Below are 22,800 nucleotides of genomic sequence, written 5' to 3'. Positions count from 1 at the left end.
TGCTTCAGCATACCAAGGCATTTTGGACAATTGTAGAGTTTCAACTTTGTGGAAATAGTTTGAGAAAGCCCTTTGCCCTTGCAGAACAATTGTGCACAGTGTACAAAGCAAGGTCCATAAAGCATAATTGTGTGAGGTAGATGGAGAAGAACTTTACTAGCCCGGAACCCCCTGATCTCAACCCCATCAAAAATCTTTGGGATGAGCAAGAATGGAGACATATTGATGTCTGACCTTACAAATGCTCTACTGGATGAATGGGCAAAAATTCCCTTGGCAAAATCCAAAATCTTGTATAAAGCCTTTCCAGGAGAGTGGACACTTTTACAGTTGCAAACTGGAGATCAACTCTGTATGATTGTCTATAGATTAGAATGAGATGTAATTAAGGGACTTGTCGGTGTAATATGTAGGTGTCCAGTATCAGACTAAGGTGCCTAGAGCCCAAAAGTAGAATTGACTCTATGGGCCCACAATACCACATGCAAATACCTGTTTAGTATTATCCCCATTAAAGTGGAGTGTCAACAGTAAAATACTGATGGCTCCTGCACATCTACTGTGCCCACAACATATCTGTGATGTACAATTACGGTGGTTTGCATTGAAGGGAATCCCAAGTGAAAACAAGTTATCACCTATCCACAGTGTAGGTGATAACTTATTGACTGATTTGATTCCGAACACTGGGATCCTCAGTGATCATCAGAACATTTATCCCTGCTTCAAAATGGACTGGCAGATTGGTTGCATGGCCTTAGATCCATCCCTATAGGGCTGCTGGAAAAAGCTGAGTTCTATGCTCGACAGTCCTAAATGGAGTGAATAGAGAAGCAGTTGAACATGACACTACATTCATAGAACCAAACAATGACAAGAAGTCAAATCTTATTAGATATTATTCACATAGGTGGACACCACCTGGATTTATTAGATAGCCAAAGAGAAGGGGAAAAGGTAACCTGGGCTTCCATAACACTTCAGCAGTGCCACAGGCTTATCACCTCCATGCCTTGCTGCATTGATGCAGTAATTGATGCAAAAGGAGCCTCGACCAAGTATTGAGTGCATTTACTGAACACCAGCATTTCGGATTTTAAAATAATTTTTCAAGCTGGTGTTATAAAGTATTCTAATTTACTGAGATAATAACTTTTGGGTTTTCATTGACTGTAAGCCATAATCATCAACATTAGCAGAAATAAACACTTGAAATAGATCACTCTGTTAGTAATGACTCTATATATGAGTTTCACTTTTTGTATTGAAGAACTGAAATAAACTAACTTTTTGATGATATTCTAATTTTGTGAAAAGCACCTGTACATCTTTAATTAGATGTATAGTAAATATTTTATATAACTAAATTTATATTAATTATACACTAATAAAAGTTAAATTTTATTCACTTTTCCCCTTCTCTTTGGATATTCATAGAAACATAAAAGTGTTAAGTTGGAAGGGACCTCCAGGGTCATCTTGTCCAAGCCCCTGATCAATGCAGGATTCCCTAAACCATCTCAGGCAGATGTCTGTCCAGCCTCTTCCATTGAAGGAGAACTCACCACCTCTCATTGCAGCCTCACTGTCAAAAAAGGTTTTTCTAATATCTAATCTGTATCTTCTCCCTTTCAGTTTCATTCCATTGCTCCTCGTGTTTCCATGTGCAAATGAAAATATGGATGATCCCTCTGCACTGTGACATCCCTTCAGATATTTGTAGACAGCTATTAAGTCTCCTCTTAGTCTTCTTTTTTTGCAAGCCAAACATTCCCAGATCCTTTAACCGTTCCTCAAAGTATATAGTTTGCAGTCCGCTTACCATCCTGGTAACTCTTCTCTGAACTTGCTCCAGTTTTTCAATGTTTTTTTTTTAAATGTGGAGCCCAGAACTGGACACAGTATTCCAGATTAGGCCTGACCAAGGAGGAGTAGAGGAGGATTTTTACTACACGTGATACAGACTCTATGCTTCTCTTAATACATCCTAGAACTATGTGTGCCTTTTTTTGCTGCTGCATCACACTGTTGACTCATGTACAGTTTGTGATCTATTAGTATACCCAGTAGATTCTGTAGATGTGATTATCATTTTTCTTGCCCAGGAGTAGAATATAACATTTCTCCTTGTTAAATACCATTCTATTAGTCGCTGCCCATTATTTAAGCTTATCTAGATATCACTCTGAATCTTTTATTTGTCTTAACATTCTAACTGGGGTAAAAATTCCCCTTCCTGCTTAACGGTTTGGGACACAGCAGTCAGATCCACACGATCAATATATTATCTCCTATCCTGTGGATAGGTGTTAAAGGGGTTTTCTAAAAAAAGTTAAGTGAATCTCTGCCACTGTGTAATAGTATGTTACAGGATAGGAAAGGTTTAGGGTATGTGCCCGTGATAAGGAACTGCTGTGGGTTTGACGCAGCAGCCAGCTGTGACAGCATAGTGAATGAGATTTCAAGAAATCCCATGTCCACTAAGCGTCCACAGTCGGAGGCTGACATGCGGCGCATCTTTCCAGACCAATAGAATGTATTGGATGCGCTAAATCCGCATGGTTCAGTGAACACATGCAGATTTATCTGCGTTCAATAGAAGGCAGCGCTTTGAACGCAGTAAACATACACTGAGTCCAAAGCTCTGCTAGTACCAGATCGTGGGCACGTAGCCTTAAACTTTCAAGTATTTAATCTCAAATGGAAACAAAGAATCTTATTGGTGGCAGAGGGAACAAGTCATCTCTTTATACAACACAGGTCACTTTACCAAGACCAATATACTGATAATACCACATACAAAGGTCAAATACTGCAACACCATGACCAGACCGCATATTACCACCCGATAGTAACCTAAAACTACCACCATATTGATCATTAACCAGAACCACACTAACACTAAGGCTACTTTCACACATCAGGTTTTCAGTGTCAGGCTAAATCCGGCTAATTTCCAAAAAAACGGATCAGGCGAATGTTGCCGCCGGATTAGGTTTTTTTTTCCATAGACTTGTATTAGTGCCGGATTGCATCGGATGACATTGCGTTTCATCCGGTTTTTGCCGGATCCAGAAAATCTGCCGCTTCCAGTTTCTTGACAAAACATCCATAGCAACGTTTTTTGTCTCCGGCGAAAAGCCTGAAGCGCCGGATCTGGCACTTCTGGCTGTTTGCTAGAATGGAAGCCTATGGGAGCCAGATCTGGAAAAAGGCGGATCCGGCGGCCTGATCCGTTTTATTAAACTGAGCATGCTCCAATTTTTTTTTTTATCCAATAATCCAAATATGCTAGCCGAATCCATAAAAAAAACTGATCCATCGCATCAGTTTTTCACAATCTGCGCCGGATCCAGTTTTTCCAACATTCAACGGATTTAGCATGACACTGAAAACCTGATGTGTGAAAATAGCCCAATATCACCAGTGACAATTATTCACAGGAGTTCTCTATACAGTATATAGTGTTAGGCTCCTTTCACATTGCGTTTTTGCCCTTACTCAGTAGTCTCGTTGGGGATTGCTTCAAAACCGTCCTCAAAATGAGATTCAGGCATATGCGCTGACTTGGCTATAAGCTATAATGGTGCCGACAAGAGTCAACATGTGCATTATTTTCGGGCATATACGCTGTGGCTGTTCAACTCACTTGGCAGTACACGGAGGTAGAAAACAGGAACATTGTCTCTTTAAGTCTTCAGTTGGTTTATTATATGGCAGCATAAACCAACAAGCAGAGGAAAATAAACACAGCCCTTCATTTAAAAACAGGAAAACAACAAAGAAAACAAAAGGCTATAACAGAGTCCATACGTTGCAGGTAACATCCCGCTCTGTTGCAACACTGGTCCAGTCTTTCCTCCACAAGACACAAACCGCTGGAGAATCCTCTGTCCAGTCTGTCTGATGAAGGACTTCCTCTGAATCTCAAATATTTAAGCCCCAGACTATGTGACTCCTTCTCCCATGTGACTGAACACCTGACCGTGAGATCACACAGGTCCTGTAAGCACACGGTACCGACTCTATAGGTGGAGGTAAGGTAGACAACCTCCCACCCGCTCTATGGTTGTCCACATAAAAAAAAACATTTATTCAACTTAGCTTAAACCACGCAACACATAGTGTGCTGAAGGAAAATATTCTGGGTTTTACATCACTCATGTCATTAAGTGCAGTGACAAATATCTCCCCTCCAGTACTTTACCAGTGACTTTGTCACAACACCTACTGGTGGCAGACACTCAGACTAAATCTACTACATAAAACTGATGCATGTCAGAGCACACGTTGACTCTTGTTGGCACCATTATAGTCTATGGCCCCGACAGTGCATTCGCCAGAATCCTAATTTGAAGAGGGTTCCGCTGCAATCCCCGATGGGACCACTGAGCGTGGGCAAAACGCAATGTAAAAGAAGTCTACATGTACAGGTTAATTCAATAACTCACTAGTGATATCTCTAATTGGAGTAATTTCTTCTTCATGCGGTGCAAACTGCTATGACTTATGCAGAGACAAGTCTTGGCTGGAAGAATGTAACACACATCTGTGGCTGATTACTTTTGGAGCACCATCCCCACATTGTCCTCCATGTCTACGTGGCACTGGATGAAAAATAAAGTGCTGTACACATTACCAGTATCTTCCTTACGTCTCCCCCACATTAACATTAACCACATCCCCAAAATAACATATATTACAATAGGGAGGTCTGCTTTTGTGACCACCTCACAGTATAAATTGGGACGCTAGTCACTTCTCACTGCCAAGCCCTGAGTGAGGACAGTCAAGGAGTCCAAGGTCAGAAGCCAGGAGTACATGCAATAAACAGAAGTAAGAGACAAAAGCATAGGCACAGGTCAAGCGTACAGAACTCAAGGCACAGGAGAAAAGACCTCACAAGCTGAATGTACTGGCAGAGTTCTGGGAACACATGCATTTCAATTACCTGGAATAATGCACACTTGGAGACAGCTGATGCCTCACAGTCTCAGATTGGATAGTCGATCTGTCAATCAACACACTGACAGCTCAGCACACCCCTGTACCAGATTGGATGGCCAAGCTGTCAATCAAAGTAATGACAGCTTCAGCACACCCCTATATCAGATTGGATGGCCGAGCTGTCAGAAACTGCATCCCAGTCACAGTGAGGGGTGGAACCGTGACAAATGTCCAACTTTGTGACCCACATTCAGTATTATTGCATATTTCCCCTTTTGTGACCCCCGTACAATAGTAAAAAAATCCTTTTGTCCCTCCACGCATTACTAATGTGTGTCTTTGTGCTCAAATACAGCAGTAATGCCCCCTCCCCAGTGGCATACATAAGGTAGTATTGCACATTTTTTCTGCCCTCATATAGTAATGGAATACACCTTTTTTGCCTCAGTCGGACTGTCTGAAATTGTAGCCCATACATTAATAATGTATGAAGTTACAAGGCAGGCATTGATAATGTATGAGGTCATAATGAGGGACGTTATCAATGTTCTCCTTTGCGGCACCATACTGTAATAATATCCCCCATTTTCGTTCCCCATAACATCCTCCATTTTCATTCCCATGATGATAGCTCCTTCTTTTTCCTTCTCATCCTGGAGCACACGACGCAGTGTAGTGACGTTCTTGCAGCATCTGCGACTGAAGACAGGATGATGACGGCAGCTGCTGGATTCCGATAGGCCAGTGGTGTGTATTGGTATTGTTGTATAGGGAACCAGTAGCTCTGTGTTATGCAATATATTTAACCTGGATGAACGCCTGATGGTGCACATCCAGCTAAAAAAAATATCCTATATATCATGACAAAACAATAAAAACAGTCATACGGCAAAATCTCTATATTAGCCTTTAACACCTTCACCTGGAAGACAATTTGGGTTTTCGTAACCAAACCCTGTTTTTCAAATGTGTTGCCAGGTAACCACAATGCACACAACATGTTCACACTCCAGGCCAGAAGGGGGAGCTCTGAACCCGGATTAAGGGGAACTTCCCTGATATAGATTCTGGCTTGGAGGGAAAGTTAGACAGTTAGTGCCAGACAGCAGACTGGAGCAGTCTGAGGCAGAGAGACATGTTTGGGGCCGTGCAGCCAGAGTTGCTGCAGCTCCTGGATTGAGAGATACCGAAGGAAGAACAATGTTAGTGAGTGTGCAGGAGAGTGGGGCACAGATGAGTGATACCAGGGGAGAATAGCAGTGTTTGGGCTACTTCCCTGGCCGACCGCAGATTCCGGTAGCCAGAAGACTGAGGTTGTGTCGGACTCTAGGAGGCACAGCAGAAACTGGCAGGACAGCTGGATTACATATCACCTGTCTGTCCTAATACCCAGGAGGCACAGTGGCACATAGAGCACGGGTCATGATAGAGACCCTATAAAAAGGCTCGAGCCACCTGTCATATGGGTTTGTGTCCTAACCTTCATGGAGGACAGAGAGAATTGTGAGGACCTTGCCAGAAGCCAAAAGCAGTAAGGGACTACAACATCACCGCACTAATAGGAAGGCTTCTAACTCCACCTGGTAAAGTGGACTCTGAATTTGCTTCCAAGCCGGCCGGACCCTGCCTGTACCTGTGATCTTGAGCCCTGGACTGCGGTTCCCTGAAACCTTCAGCAAACCAGGTAAAGAGACTGCAAACCTGTGTCCTCCGTTCTTTATTGCACCACTCACCATCCTCATCTATACACCTGGAGCCCTGGGGACCTTCATCACCTGTGGGAAGTTACACCATCTAGCTGCCATAACATCACTCCAGAGGACCCCTTTAAGCAGCGTTGGTCCCCACTGACCAAACACCACAGGTGGCGTCACGAACACCAACTTTATTAAACCCTTAAAAGACCTTTTCCCTTTATTTGGGCACCGAGGGCCACAGACCGAGTCGCAGCCATCGTGACATCCTCTTTAATTGTGACCAAACCCGGTACTGAGTACCCCACGGCCCTGGTGGGCGACACGTGCAAGTCTGTAAAATACAAAAAAATCCACCCCGCTAGGCCACTAAACCAATTGGCTGGATTTAAAAATGAGTCTCTGTATTGTATTAGTCTCATTAAGAACCTCAAGTAACCTAGAAAATCTGAGCCAAGTCTCATTGTGTATGCAGTGTGGTGTTAATACCTTCCATGGCTCCAGGAAGAAGGCTAAGTATGGAATAGTCCTTGCAGATACTGGGCTGTACGTACAGATCCAACAGTCCTTCCGTTTTTGTCCTTCCATGTCCTTTAAAAGAAGAGCATGACGTTGAATAAGTTTGTTGTCCCAGTCAACATTTAAAAGTTTATCCAGTGTCTCTGTAGACCGCAATAACCCTGATATTGCCAGCAAGGTGATTAGGAGAACAGTCATTCTGCTGGTGAAGTGACCTTTTTGCAGTGACTGGCGTGGATCCAGGTGGGCATTCCCTCAAGTGTCACTGAGGTAGATCTGGTCAGCTGGACTTGGAACAGACCATCAAAATGTGGATCTAGGCTCCTTCTCACGTCTGCGTATGACCACCCAATCACCTGGACTCAGCTGGTGCACGTGTGTACTTCATTAGAATCTGGAATGGATGAGACCACATGTTTATGCACCACTAAGACTTTTCTGCAAGGCCAGGACATAGGCTGTCATAGCACCGTGTTACATTTGTAGCACCTGTGGGAAGTACAGACCAGTCTTTGGCGCACTACCAAACATGACTTCAATCGGAGACAAGCCTATCTTTCTATTAAGAGTTTGTCTGACTGAAAAGAGTGCAAGAGACAAGCACTCTACTCAGTCCTTTCATGATTCTGTCATGGCTTTTTGACATTTTAAGTTCAAGTGTCATTTTAGCATTAGCACATTTTACCAGTTAGGCTTCCTTGGAAACCAGAGAAGAGGTCTACACATACTAGGACATATTCATACACTCCTACTTGGGTAGTTGGATGTAGTCAGTCTGCAGTCTCTGAAATGAGTAGAGAGGCCAAGGTGTCAGTTTCTTAGGGACTTTTACTATTTTACCTGGATTGTGCTGTGCACAGATGAGGCAGGACGTCATGAGTTTTGCAGCTGCATAACTGAAACCAGGAGTGATCCAGAAGGCATTTACCATGGCACACATGACTTTTTGAGGTGTGAGTGGGACCATGGGTTGCTTGCACCATGATTGGGAACAGGGACCTTGGTAGACACAATTTATCCTTATTCTCCCATACTCCATTTGAGTTCAGCTCAGCTCCCATTTTCCCCCAGGGTTCCTTCTCTGGGCAGCTGGAGGGATTTCAGGACATTTAGGCGCAGTGTGGCTAGAATACACTGACTCCCCGCCACAGTCCTCTGCTCCCTAGGCCGCCTTGCTGCTACTTTAGCAACCTCGTCAGTCCTTCTGTTGCCCTCTACCTCCATGGAGTCACCTTTTGTGTGTGCTTTCACCTTGATTATGCCAACCTGGACTGGTAACATCAATGCCTCCATTAATTGTTTCACCAGCTCTTCATTTTTAATGGGCTTACCGGCTGTTGTAAGAAATGCTCTGCTTCTCCAGATAGGGCCATAATCTTGGGATATTCACCATGCATAACTCGAATCTGTGTAAATATTAGTGACTTTACCTGCAGCAGCTCTACACGCCTCAGTGAGTGCCTTCAACTCTGCCTCTGCCTGTGAAGAGGGAGTGGTTCAGCTCGGGTTACTTCATGTGTAATACTACTGCATATTCAGTGTAGAATCGCCCATCCTGGTGGTATCTGGTATTCACATTCATGAAACATCCCCCATTTTCGTTCCCCATTACATCCTCCGTTTACGTTCCCATGATGATAGCACCTTCTTTTTCCTTCTCATCCTGGAGCACACGACGCAGTGTAGTGACGTTCTTGCAGCATCTGCGACAGGAGACAGGATGATGACATCAGCTGCTGGATTCCGATAGGCCAGTGGTGTGTATTGGTATTGTTGTGTAGGGAGCCAGTAGCTCTGTGTTATGCAATATATGTAACCTGGATGAATGCCCGATGGTGCACATCCAGCTGAAAAAATATCCTATATATCATGACAAAACAATAAAAACAGTCATACAGCAAAATCTCTATATTAGCCTTTAACACCTTCCCCTGGAAGACAATTTGGGTTTTCATAACCAAACCCTGTTTTTCAAATGTGTCAATGTAAAAGGCAGCAACACTGGAAAGCTTCAACATATCACAGTGATTCTGAGATTGTTTTTTGTGACACATTGGGGGCCAATTCATTAAGGTTGCTTAAGCAAGAGGCGGAAAACACATTAAAAAGTCATAACAGTTTTTAAACTTGGGTTAAAATTTAGCATGAAAGGAGACTTAAAGCCCCTAGTAGGTACATATTTGTTGTGAATTCTGCTCTTGGGCTCCCTCCGGTGGTTATGAGTGGTAGTGCTGCGGTAGTTGGATCGCAGCATTTATCAGGTGTATCCATTTTTTGCAATTTGGGCTGGGCTATTTACGTCCTGCTTTATCCTTTAGTCAGTGCCAGTTGTCCATTGTTTTTGGAGGATTCACATCCATACTTGGTCTCTCCTGGTCTGCTGTTCATTTCTTCAAAGATAAGTTCTGGCCTTGTTTTTGCTGTCCACCTGCTGTGGACCTTATAGTCTGTGCATTTTCTTGTTTTGTTTTGTCCAGCTTTGTCTGTGAAGGATTTTTTGCAGCCTAGCTGTGTCTCTGGAGATGCAGATATACCCTCCATGTCTTTAGTCAGATGTGGTGTTTTGTATTTTCTGTGTTGGATATTTTCTAGTGTTTTAATACTGACCGCACAGTACTCTGTCCTATTCTTCCTTTTTAGCTAGTATGGCCTCCTATGCTAAATCCTGATTTCATGTCTGCGTATGTTATTTCCCTCTCCTTTCACAGTCAATATTTGTGGGCGGCTGTCTATCCTTTGGGGATTTTCTCTGAGGCAAGATAGTTTTCCCGTTTCTGTCTTTAGGGGTAGTTAGTTCTTAGGCTGTGTCGAGGGGTCTAGGGAGTGTTAGGTACCCCCCACGGCTACTTCTAGTTGCGCTGCTAGTTCAGGGTTTGCGGTCAGTAAAGGTACCACCTTCTCCAGAGTACGTCTCATGCTGCTCCTAGGCCACCAGATCATAACAGTACAACTGGCCAACAATGAGTTAAATGCATCTCAGAAGAAGGGAAGGAAACTCTTGAGCCATTTTTTTTTCTCCAGTCTATTCTGTGTTCTCTTCCCTCTTAATCTCTGGGTGGCTACGGAACCTAGTATTAACATGAATGTTCAGGAGTTAGTTTCTCGGGTGGATCAGCTTGCTGCTAGGGTACAAGGTATTTCAGATTTTATTATTCAGACTCCTGCCTTAGAACCTAAGATTCCCACTCCTGATTTATTTTTTGGTGACAGATCCAAATTTTTGAGTTTCAAAAATAATTGTAAACTGTTTTTTGCATTGAGACCCCGTTCTTCTGGTGATCCCATTCAGCAGGTTAAAATCACCATATCCTTGCTGCGTGGTGACCTACAGGATTGGGCATTTTCCCTGGAATCTGGCAATCCTGCTTTGCTTAATGTTGATTCTTTCTTTCAAGCATTGGGGTTATTGTATGATGAGCCTAATTCTGTGGATCAAGCTGAGAAGATCTTGTTGGCCCTGTGTCAGGGTCAAGAAGCAGCAGAATCGTATTGCCAGAAATTTAGAAAATGGTCTGTACTGATTAAATGGAATGAGGATGCCTTGGCGGCAATTTTCAGAAGGGGTCTTTCTGAATCCGTTAAAGATGTTATGGTGGGGTTCCCCACGCCTGCTGGTCTGAGTGATTCTATGTCTCTGGCCATTCAGATTGATCGGCGCTTGCGCGAGCGCAGAGTTGTGCACACTGTGGAGTTGTCCTCCGAGAGGAGCCCTGAGCCTATGCAGTGTGATAGGATTTTGTCTAGAGCTGAACGACAAGGATTTAGGTGTCAGAATAGGTTGTGTTTTTACTGCGGCGATTCTGCTCATGTTATTTCTGATTTCCCTAAGCGTACAAAGAGAATCGCTAGTTCTGTTACCATCAGTACTGTCCAACCAAAATTTCTGTTATCTGTGACCTTGATCTGCTCATTATCGTCATTTTCTGTCATGGCATTTGTGGATTCAGGCGCCGCTCTGAATTTAATGGGCTTAGAATTTGCCAGACGTTGTGGTTTCCCCTTGCAGCCTTTGCAGAACCCTATTCCTTTAAGGGGGATTGATGCTACACCGTTGGCTAAAAATAAACCTCAGTTTTGGACACAGCTGACCATGCGCATGGCGCCAGCCCATCAGGAAGATTGTCGTTTACTGGTGTTGCATAATTTGCATGATGATATTGTGCTGGGTTTTCCATGGTTACAGCTACATAATCCGGTGTTAGATTGGAAATCCATGTCTGTGACTAGTTGGGGTTGTCAGGGGGTTCATGATCACGTTCCTTTGATGTCGATTTCCTCTTCCCCCTCTTCTGAAATTCCTGAGTTTTTGTCAGATTTCCAGGATGTATTCGATGAGCCTAAATCCAGTTCCCTTCCACCACATAGGGACTATGATTGTGCTATTGACTTGATTCCAGGTTGTAAGTTCCCTAAGGGTCGACTTTTCAACCTGTGTCCTGTGCCAGAACATGCCGCCATGCGGAGCTATATTAAGGAGTCTTTGGAGAAGGGGCATATTCGGCCATCTTCTTCACCATTGGGAGCAGGTTTTTTTTTTGTTGCCTAGAAGGATGGCTCCTTGAGACCGTGTATTGATTATCGCCTCTTGAATAAGATCACGGTCAAATTTCAATACCCTTTGCCTTTGCTTACTGATTTGTTTGCTAGGATTAAGGGGGCTAGCTGGTTTACTAAGATTGACCTTCGAGGGGCATATAATCTTATTCGTATTAAACAGGGTGACAAGTGGAAAACTGCATTTAATACGCCCGAAGGCCATTTTGAATACCTAGTGATACCATTCGAACTCTCTAATGCCCCATCTGTGTTCCAGTCCTTCATGCATGATATCTTTCGGAGTTATCTTGATAAGTTCATGGTTGTATATTTGGATGATATTTTGATTTTTTCCGATGGTTGGGAGGCTCATGTGAAACAGGTCAGGATGGTATTTCAGATCCTCCGTGATAATGCTTTGTTTGTGAAGGGGTCAATGTGCCTCTTTGGAGTGCAGAAGGTTTCTTTTTTGGGCTTCATTTTTTCTCCCCCATCTATAGAAATGGATCCGGTTAAGGTTCAGGCCATTCATGATTGGATTCAGCCCACATCTGTGAAGAGCCTTCAGAAATTCTTGGGCTTTGCTAATTTTTATCGTCGTTTCATTGCCAACTTCTCCAGTGTGGTTAAACCTCTGACCGATTTGACAAAGAAAGGTGCTGATGTGACGAATTGGTCCTCTGCGGCTGTTTTCTGCCTTTCAGGAGCTTAAACGCCGATTTACTTCTGCCCCTGTGTTGCGTCAGCCGGATGTTTCTCTTCCATTTCAGGTTGAGGTTGACGCGTCTGAGATTGGGGCAGGGGCCGTTTTGTCTCAGAGGAATTCTGATGGTTCCTTGATGAAACCATGTGCCTTCTTTTCTCGGAAGTTTTCGACTGTGGAACGCAATTATGATGTCGGCAATCGGGAGTTGTTGGCTATGAAGTGGACATTTGAGGAGTGGCGTCATTGGCTTGAGGGGGCCAAGCACCGTATTGTGGTCTTGACCGATCATAAGAATCTGATTTACCTCGAGTCTGCCAAACGACTGAATCCTAGACAGGCTCAATGGTCCCTGTTTTTCTCCCGTTTTGATTTTGTGGTCTCGTACCTTCCTGGTACTAAGAATGTTAAGGCGGATGCCCTCTCTAGGAGTTTTTTTCCTGATTCCCCTGGGGTTCTTGAGCCGGTCGGCATTCTGAAGGAAGGGGTGATTCTTTCTGCCATTTCCCCTGATTTACGACGGGTTCTTCAGGAATTTCAGGCTAATAAACCTGACCGCTGTCCAGTGGGGAAACTGTTTGTTCCTGATAGATGGACTAGTAAAGTGATTTCTGAGGTTCATTGTTCTGTGTTGGCTGGCCATCCTGGGATTTTTGGTACCAGAGATTTGGTTGGTAGGTCCTTTTGGTGGCCTTCTTTGTCGCGGGATGTGCGTTCTTTTGTGCAGTCCTGTGGGATTTGTGCGCGGGCTAAGCCTTGCTGTTCCCGCGCTAGTGGGTTGCTTTTGCCTTTGCCGGTCCCTGAGAGACATTGGACACATATTTCTATGGATTTTATTTCAGATCTTCCGGTTTCCCAGAGGATGTCGGTTATCTGGGTGGTTTGTGACCGGTTTTCTAAGATGGTTCATTTGGTGCCTTTGCCTAAATTGCCTTCCTCTTCTGATTTGGTTCCGTTGTTTTTTCAGCATGTGGTTCGTTTGCATGGCATCACGGAGAATGTTGTGTCCGATAGAGGTTCTCAGTTTGTTTCTAGGTTTTGGCGGGCCTTTTGTGCTAGGCTGGGCATTGATTTGTCTTTTTCTTCCACATTTCATCCTCAGACAAATGGCCAGACGGAGCGAACTAATCAGACTTTTGAATCTTATTTGAGATGCTTTGTGTCTGCTGATCAGGATGATTGGGTGGCGTTCTTGCCATTGGCCGAGTTTGCCCTTAATAATCGGGCTAGTTCTGCTACCTTGGTTTCGCCTTTTTTTTGTAATTTTGGTTTTCATCCTCGTTTTTCTTCAGGGCAGGTTGAGCCTTCTGATTGTCCTGGTGTGGATTCAGTGGTTGACAGGCTGCAGCGGATTTGGGCTCATGTGGTGGACAATTTGGTGTTGTCTCAGGAGGAGGCTCAGCATTTTGCTAACCGTCGTCGGTGTGTTGGTTCCCGGCTTTGGGTTGGGGATTTGGTCTGGTTGTCTTCCCGTCATGTTCCTATGAAGGTTTCTTCCCCCAAGTTCAAGCCTCGGTTTACTGGTCCTTATAGGATTTCTGAGATTATCAATCCGGTGTCTTTTCGTTTGGCCCTTCCAGCCTCTTTTTCCATCCATAATGTGTTCCATAGATCTTTGTTGCGGAAGTATGTGGTGCCCGTTGTTCCCTCTGCTGATCCTCCGGCCCCGGTGTTGATTGATGGGGAGTTGGAGTATGTGGTTGAGAAGATTTTTGATTCTCGTTTTTCGAGGCGGAAGCTTCAGTATCTGGTCAAATGGAAGGGTTATGGCCAGGAGGATAATTCTTGGGTTGTTGCCTCCGATGTTCATGCTGACGATTTGGTTCGTGCCTTTCATTTGGCTCGTCCTGATTGGCCTGGGGGCTCTGGTGAGGGTTCGGTGACCCCTCCTCAACGGGGGGGTACTGTTGTGAATTCTGCTCTTGGGCTCCCTCTGGTGGTTATGAGTGGTAGTGCTGCGGTAGTTGGATCGCAGCATTTATCAGGTGTATACATTTTTTGCAATTTGGGCTGGGCTATTTAAGTCCTGCTTTATCCTTTAGTCAGTGCCAGTTGTCCATTGTTTTTGGAGGATTCACATCCATACTTGGTCTCTCCTGGTCTGCTGTTCATTTCTTCAAAGATAAGTTCTGGCCTTGTTTTTGCTGTCCACCTGCTGTGTACCTTATAGTCTGTGCATTTTCTTGTTTTGTTTTGTCCAGCTTTGTCTGTGAAGGATTTTTTGCAGCCTAGCTGTGTCTCTGGAGATGCAGATATACCCTCCATGTCTTTAGTCAGATGTGGTGTTTTGTATTTTCTGTGTTGGATATTTTCTAGTGTTTTAATACTGACCGCATAGTACTCTGTCCTATTCTTCCTTTTTAGCTAGTGTGGCCTCCTATGCTAAATCCTGATTTCATGTCTGCGTATGTGTTATGCTATCTGAGAAGAAAGCGAGAGTGGACCCTCTGGACCGTGGCAAGGTACTACCTCCGGGCGAGCAGACCAGGTGTTAACCAACCCCTATACAGGGACTGGCTTGGGCAGGCCCGAAGAAGACCCAACCACGGTAGCAGATACCAGAAGGGACGGCTCAGGAAAAATACAAGAAAGGAAAACAAAAAACGGAACACAGGAGCGGGATACACGGAGGCAGGGAAGCTGGAGCACAATGGAAGACACGGAGACTGGAAAACAAGCTGAACTGAGGAGAAGCAGGAACGGAGGCGAAACTGTAAAGAAAAAGAGAGAGAGGGGACGGGATAAGAAAAGGCACAATGGCGAGAGGCAAGCGAGAGATACCGGGCTAGCACTAAGCACAAGACGAGAAGGGCCAGAGGCAAAAGCAAAAAGCAAATGACACTCAGGCACCTCCTAGCAGGGGAGGTGGCCTGAAATACTGAGGGTCTTACCGGGATTGGTTGGGACTACCGGATCCCAGCTCCCGGAAGCAGGAGAAGCTAGACTGGAACGCAGGCGCCCTCCATAGAACCCTGCGTGCCGGCGCAGATGCCGAACCTCCCCAGCAGGATGTGGAGGAGGCGGAGCCTGCAGAAGATGAGCGCGCCGCCCCCCGGAAGCAAGACAGCGGGGACAAACAGCGGCGGAAGGAGTCGGCGCCGCTGAAGAGGCAGGAGGAATGACACGCCGGGACCTGAACGAGGAGTGGCCGAAGCAAGCAGGGACAGCGCGCCGGCGGCCAGAAGCGGAGCGACGAGGGTAAGTAGCGACGGCCGTAACAGTACCCCCCTCTTTAAAATCCCCTCTCCCAAAACTAGATAGAAATTTGTTTAGAAGACGAGGTGCATTAATATTCTCCAGCGGCTCCCATGATCTCTCCTCGGGACTGAAACCCCTCCAATCCACCAAGAAATTTTTTTTCCCTCGAACCCTCTTCATAGCCAAAATATCCCTAACCTCAAAAACGTTATCAGCACGAACAGGCTGAGGAGAGATACAGGAAGATGGATGGAAGCGGTTAAAAATAACAGGTTTGAGCAAAGACACATGAAAGGTATTGGGAATACGGAGCGAGGCGGGCAGCTTCAGCTTGTAGGCGACATCGTTGACTCGACTCAGAATCTCAAAAGGACCGATGTAGCGAGGACCAAGTTTACAAGAAGGAATCTTAAGTCTAATGTACCGTGAGGAAAGCCAGACCTTGTCACCGGGTAAAAACGGAGAAGAATCTAAACGTCTCTTGTCAGCATGTCTTTTCATCCTCAGAGATGCCATACCAAGTGCTTCTTTAACCTCTCCCCATATAGAAGAAAAGTCCGAAATTACAGCATTAGCTGCTGGTACTGCAGACGTTGAGGAAACTGGGAGAGGCATATTCGGATGTTGACCAAACACGATGAAGAAAGGAGACTTTGCAGAGGATTCATGGGAGTGATTATTATACGCAAACTCAGCCCAGGGCAGAAGACTGACCCAATCATCTTGGTGGACGTTAGAAAAGTGACGTAGGTAGGCAGCCACAATTTGATTCGTTCGTTCTGCTTGCCCATTAGTTTGAGGATGGTAGGCCGAAGAAAAATCTAGAGTCACCTTCAAAAGTTTGCATAATGCCCTCCAAAAATGAGATGTAAATTGTACTCCTCTGTCGGACACGATGTTTTGAGGAAAACCGTGAAGTTTGAAGATTTTCGAAATAAAGATCTTCGCCAACTCTTGAGCCGAAGGTAGACCGGGCAGAGGAACAAAATGAGCCATCTTGGAAAACCGATCCACCACCGTAAGGATGACTGTACAACCTGAGGAATTCGGTAAATCGGTGATGAAGTCCATGGCTATATGCTGCCACGGACTAGAAGGGACGGGAAGAGGAAGCAGTCCTCCGCGAGGAGATCGTCTAGGCACTTTATTTTTAGCACAAGAAGAACAAGAGGCAACAAACTCCTCGATATCTTGACGTAACGCAGGCCACCAGTAGTAGCGGGTAATGAGAAGGTAGGTCTTCTTTATCCCAGCATGGCCTGCCAATTTCGAGGAATGTCCCCAGCGAAGCACCTTCTCTCTGTCCGCCTCTGCCACAAGGTTCTTACCCGGAGGAGGATGGATCATGCTTAAAGGAGCCACTGTGACGACTTTGCAGGGATCCAGAATATGAGCTGGTTCTTCGTCGGCCTCCTCAGGCTGTGAAAGCCTCGAAAGTGCGTCAGCCTTGATATTTTTGTCGCCTGGCCGGAAGCGAAGCTCGAAGTCGAAGCGAGCAAAGAACAAAGACCATCGAGCTTGTCGTGGATTAAGTCTTTGTGCAGTTTGAAGATAGGCCAAATTCTTGTGGTCAGAGAAAATTACGAAAGGATGAACCGCTCCTTCAAGAAGATGCCTCCACTCCTCCAGAGCCAACTTAATGGCCAAAAGTTCACGGTCTCCGATGGTATAATTGCGTTCAGAGGCAGAAAACGTTTTAGAAAAGAATCCGCAAGGAACCAGTCGACCCGTAGGAGATCTTTAGGAGAGCACCGCTCCGGCTCCCGTGGAGGAGGCATCCACCTCGAGAACGAATGGCTTGTTAACCTCAGGATGGTGCAATACTGGAGCGGACGAAAAAGACTGCTTCAGGAGAACAAAGGCATTCTCGGCCTCCGGGGTCCAAATCTTTGGGTTGGAACCCTTGTGGGTGAGAGCAGAAAGAGGCTGAATCACAGAAGAGAAATGGGATATGAACTGCCTATAGTAATTAGCGAATCCCAGGAACCGTTGGATAGCCTTTATTCCATAGGGACGTGGCCAATTGAGAATGGCATTCACTTTCTCAGGGTCCATCTTGAGACCGGAATCCGAGATAATGTAACCAAGAAAGGGCAGCGAGGTTTGTTCGAAGAGACACTTCTCATACTTCGCATAAAGACGATTCTCTCTCAAACGTTGCAGAACCAAACGAACACTTCTTCTGTGGGACGGAAAATCCACTGAGAAAACCAGGATGTCGTCTAAATACACCACAACACAGGAGTAGAGAAGGTCACGGAAAATATCGTTAACGAACTCCTGGAAGACTGCTGGAGTGCTACAGAGGCCGAACGGCATGACCAGTTATTCATAATGGCCGTCTCGGGTGTTAAAAGCGGTCTTCCATTCATCGCCGGCACGAATACGAACTAGGTTGTACGCTCCCCGGAGATCTAACTTAGTAAAAATTTGCGCCCCTCTAAGTCGATCAAAGAGCTCTGGAATGAGAGGTAGAGGGTACTTGTTCTTGACCGTGATGTTGTTTAAACCTCTATAGTCGATGCAGGGTCGAAGCGAACCGTCCTTCTTCTTGACAAAGAAAAATCCCGCACCTGCAGGAGAAGAAGACTTACGAATGAATCCTTTAGTCAAGTTCTCTTGGATGTATTCAGACATCGCTCTGGTCTCAGTTGAAGAAAGTGGGTAAATTCTCCCTCTAGGCGGGGTGGAATCGGGAAGAAGCTCGATCGGGCAATCATAGAAACGATGTGGCGGAAGAGTCTCAGCCTCTTTTTTATCAAAAACATCAGCAAATGTCCAGTATGGAGAGGGTAATCCGGAGGGAATGGAAATTGCCAGAGGAGGAACTACAGGACTAACGGACAGTAGGCATTGCTTTTGACAAGTAGATCCCCAACGGAGCACATCCCCCGAACGCCAGTCCAGAGTTGGTTCATGAGTTCGGAGCCACGGCAACCCAAGTAACAAGGCATGGGTAAGGTTAGGCAGGACGTAAAAGGTGATCTTCTCCCGATGTAGGGCCACGATCCGTAGTTCGACCTCCTCCGTAATTAGGGTAATGGCGTCTTGCAAGGGTCTCCCATCTACGGAAGCGATCAGACGAGGAGTGTCCAGAGAAATAACTGGAATTCGAAGTCTCCGAACCGCTTCAAGGCTGATAAAGTTGCCCACCGCACCCGAATCCACATACGCGACCTCGGAAAAACGTTTAAGATTAAGAACAAGTAAGACAGACAAAAACAAGGGAAGAGAGGAATCAGAAACACCTAGGGAGGCCTCTCTTACCTGTCCTAGGCGGAGGAGTTTTCCGGACGCTCTGGGCAGGATCAAGTGAGAAGCGCTACCACAATAGAAGCAGAGCCCTTGGGAACGTCTCTCCCGACGACTAGGCTCTGCCATCTTGACACGATCTACTTGCATGGGCTCTGGTACGGATGCAGCAGAGGGCATCAAAGGGCGCGGACTCCCAGACCTACGGACTGGTGGTATGGAGCGAACAGGCCTCCTCTCCTTGGCGGTCTCACGAGTTCGCTCTTGGAAGCGTAGGTCTATGCGCGTAGAGAGAGCTATGAGGTCCTCCAAAGAGGTAGGAGTATCTCGTCCAGCCAACTCATCTTTTATCCGACTGGACAGACCACGCCAGAAAGCCCCGACTAAAGCCTCGTTGTTCCACCCCAGCTCAGAGGCTAAAGTACGGAAGCGAATAGCATATTGGCCTACCATTAGAGAACCTTGCTGAAGACTAAAAAGAGACTCCGTCGTGGAAGCTAATCACCCGGGCTCATCAAAAACTTTGCGAAAGGTCTCCAGGAAGAAAGCTAACTGAGAGACTATGGGGTCATCCCGCTCCCAGAGGGGATTGATCCAAGCTAAGGCCTCTCCCTCTAAATGGGACAAAATTAAAGCCACTTTGGCCCGATCAGTCGGGTATTGCTGGGGAAGAAGTTCGAAGTGGAGACGGCACTGGTTTAAGAACCCCCTACAGAGTTTGGGATCGCTGCTATACCTGGGAGGTTTGCCGAGATGAGGTGGCGGGTGAGGTATGGAGGAAGAATTTGAGTCTTGTGACACCACCTGAATGGGGGGCGTAGAGACAGACTGCAGGTTGAACAAGCGGTCGTCAATGGAGGCCATATAAGTCAGCATGCGTGCCTGCGTATAACGCTGCTGGGAGAGCTCTTGCTGAAGGCCCGCTAGATGAGAAGCACTGACTGGGTCGGCGGCCTGTAATGAGGTCAAACGGGACTCCATATTTTTCAAAAAAGACATGATGCGCTGTTGATTGTCGCGCAAATGTGCCAATTCCTTTTGGGCAGAAAACGCGGCACCTGCGGGGTCCATGGCCTGAGTGTTCTGTTATGCTATCTGAGAAGAAAGCGAGAGTGGACCCTCTGGACCGTGGCAAGGTACTACCTCCGGGCGAGCAGACCAGGTGTTAACCAACCCCTATACAGGGACTGGCTGGGGCAGGCCCGAAGAAGACCCAACCACGGTAGCAGATACCAGAAGGGACGGCTCAGGAAAAATACAAGAAAGGAAAACAAAAAACGGAACACAGGAGCGGGACACACGGAGGCAGGGAAGCTGGAGCACAATGGAAGACACGGAGACTGGAAAACAAGCTGAACTGAGGAGAAGCAGGAACGGAGGCGAAACTGTAAAGAAAAAGAGAGAGAGGGGACGGGATAAGAAAAGGCACAATGGCAAGAGGCAAGCGAGAGATACCGGGCTAGCACTAAGCACAAGACGAGAAGGGCCAGAGGCAAAAGCAAAAAGCAAATGACACTCAGGCACCTCCTAGCAGGGGAGGTGGCCTGAAATACTGAGGGTCTTACCGGGATTGGTTGGGACTACCAGATCCCAGCTCCCGGAAGCAGGAGAAGCTAGACTGGAACGCAGGCGCCCTCCATAGAACCCTGCGCGCCGGCGCAGATGCCGAACCTCCCCAGCAGGATGTGGAGGAGGCGGAGCCTGCAGAAGATGAGCGCGCCGCCCCCCAGAAGCAAGACAGCGGGAACGAACAGCAGCGGAAGGAGTCGGCGTCGCTGAAGAGGCAGGAGGAATGACACGGCGGGACCCGAACGAGGAGCGGCCGAAGCAAGCAGGGACAGCGCGCCGGCGGCCAGAAGCGGAGCGACGAGGGTAAGTAGCGGCGGCCGTAACAGTATGTTATTTCCCTCTCCTTTCACAGTCAATTGTTGTGAGTTCCGTTCTGGAGCTCCCTCCTGTGGTTGCTAATGGTATGTTTGCGAGTTCTGCCCTTGGGCTCCCTCTGGTGGTTTCGAGTAGAACTGCTGCTCCGTTAGGTAGCTGTAGCAGCTGCCTTCACTAATCGCCTTGCCTGGGTTTGTTATTTAAACCTGCTCTGGGCTCTAGTCCTTGCCTGCTGTCAATGTTCTTGGTTGGATTTGATTCTTCCCTTGGATTTCTCATATGGCCAGTCCTTGTCTGCAAAAGATAAGTTTTGCTAGTTTGTTTGTCCATTTGTTTGGACTGTATTGCTTTGCATTTTGTCTCTTTTGTCCAGCTTGTCACTATGTCGTATTTAGGCTAGCTGGAAGCTCTGGGAAAGCAGATTTGCCCCTCCACACCATGAGTCGGTGTGGAGTTCATTTTTGTAAACTCTGCGTGGATTTTGTAGTTTTTAATACTGACCGCACAGTATCCTTTGCTATCTGTCTATCTAGTTTAGTATTGGCCTCTCCTTTGCTGAATTCTAATTTCATTTCTGTGTTCGTCATTTCCCTCTCCTTTCACAGTCAATATTTGTGGGGGGCTATCTTTCCTTTTGGGGGTTTCTCTGAGGCAAGATAGCTTTCTATTTCCTTCTTTAGGGGTAGTTATATCTTAGGCTGTGACGAGGTGTCTAGGGAGTGTCAGGAACATCCCACGGCTATTTCTAGTTGTGTTGTTAGGATTAGGGACTGCGGTCAGTAGAGATACCACCTTCTCAGAGCTCGTTCCATGTTGCGTTTTAGCCACCAGGTCATGTCAGTGTGGCCTCTTAACCACCAGGTCATAACAGTACAGCAGGCCATTAATGAATTGAATGCATCTCAAAAGAAGGAAAAAAAAAGAGTTCTGAACCATTTTTTTTCTGTGCTCTGTTCTGTCTTTTCTTTCCTCTTGATATCTGGGTGGTGCTGGATATATGCTCTGGTATGGAGGTTCAGGGTTTGTTTTCTCGTGTGGATCAACTTGCTGCAAGAGTCCAGAGTATCCAAGATTATATTGTTCAGACTCCGGCTCTAGAGCCAAGAATCCCTACTCCTGATTTGTTTTTTGGGGACAGATCCAAGTTTTTGAACTTTAAAAATAGCTGCAAATTGTTTTTTGCTTTGAAACCCCGTTCTTCTGGTGATCCCATTCAGCAAGTGAAAATCATCATATCCTTACTGCGTGGTGATCCTCAAGACTGGGCATTTGCTCTTGAAACAGGGAATCTGGCATTATTGAATGTAGATGCATTTTTTCAGGCGCTCGGATTGTTGTATGACGAACCTAACACTGTAGAGCATGCTGAGAAAACACTGTTGGCCTTGTGTCAGGGTCAGGAAGCGGCAGAGTTATATTGCCAGAAATTTAGAAAATGGTCTGTGCTCACTAAATGGAATGAAGAGGCTCTGGCTGCTATTTTCAGAAAAGGTCTTTCTGAAACCCTTAAAGATGTTATGGTGGGCTTTCCTGCGCCTGCCGGTTTGAGCGAGTCTATGTCTCTAGCCATTCAGATTGATCGGCGCTTGCGTGAGCGCAAGGCGGTGCACCATATGGCAGTGTCCTCTGAGCGAAGTCCTGTGCCTATGCAATGTGATAGGATTTTGACTAGAGCAGAAAGGCAGAAATTCAGACGTCAGAATGGCCTGTGTTTTTACTGTGGTGATTCAGTTCATGCTATTTCTGACTGCCCTAAGCGTACGAGGAGGGTTCCTAGGTCTGTTACCATTAGTACTGTGCAGCCTAAATTTCTCTTGTCTGTTACCCTGATTTGCTCATTGTCGTCCTTTTCTGTTATGGCATTTGTGGATTCTGGCGCTGCCCTGAACTTAATGAACTTAGAGTTTGCCAGGTGCTGTGGTTTTTCCTTGGAACCTTTGCAGAGTCCTATTCCCTTAAGGGGGATTGATGCTACGCTATTGGCCAAGAATAAACCTCAGTACTGGACACAGTTAACCATGTGCATGGTTCCAGCACATCAGGAAAATATTCGTTTTTTGGTGTTGC

The sequence above is a fragment of the Ranitomeya imitator genome, chromosome 1 (genome assembly GCF_032444005.1).
Source record: "Ranitomeya imitator isolate aRanImi1 chromosome 1, aRanImi1.pri, whole genome shotgun sequence".
NCBI lineage: Eukaryota > Metazoa > Chordata > Amphibia > Anura > Dendrobatidae > Ranitomeya > Ranitomeya imitator.
This window is presented reverse-complemented; position numbering follows the sequence as displayed.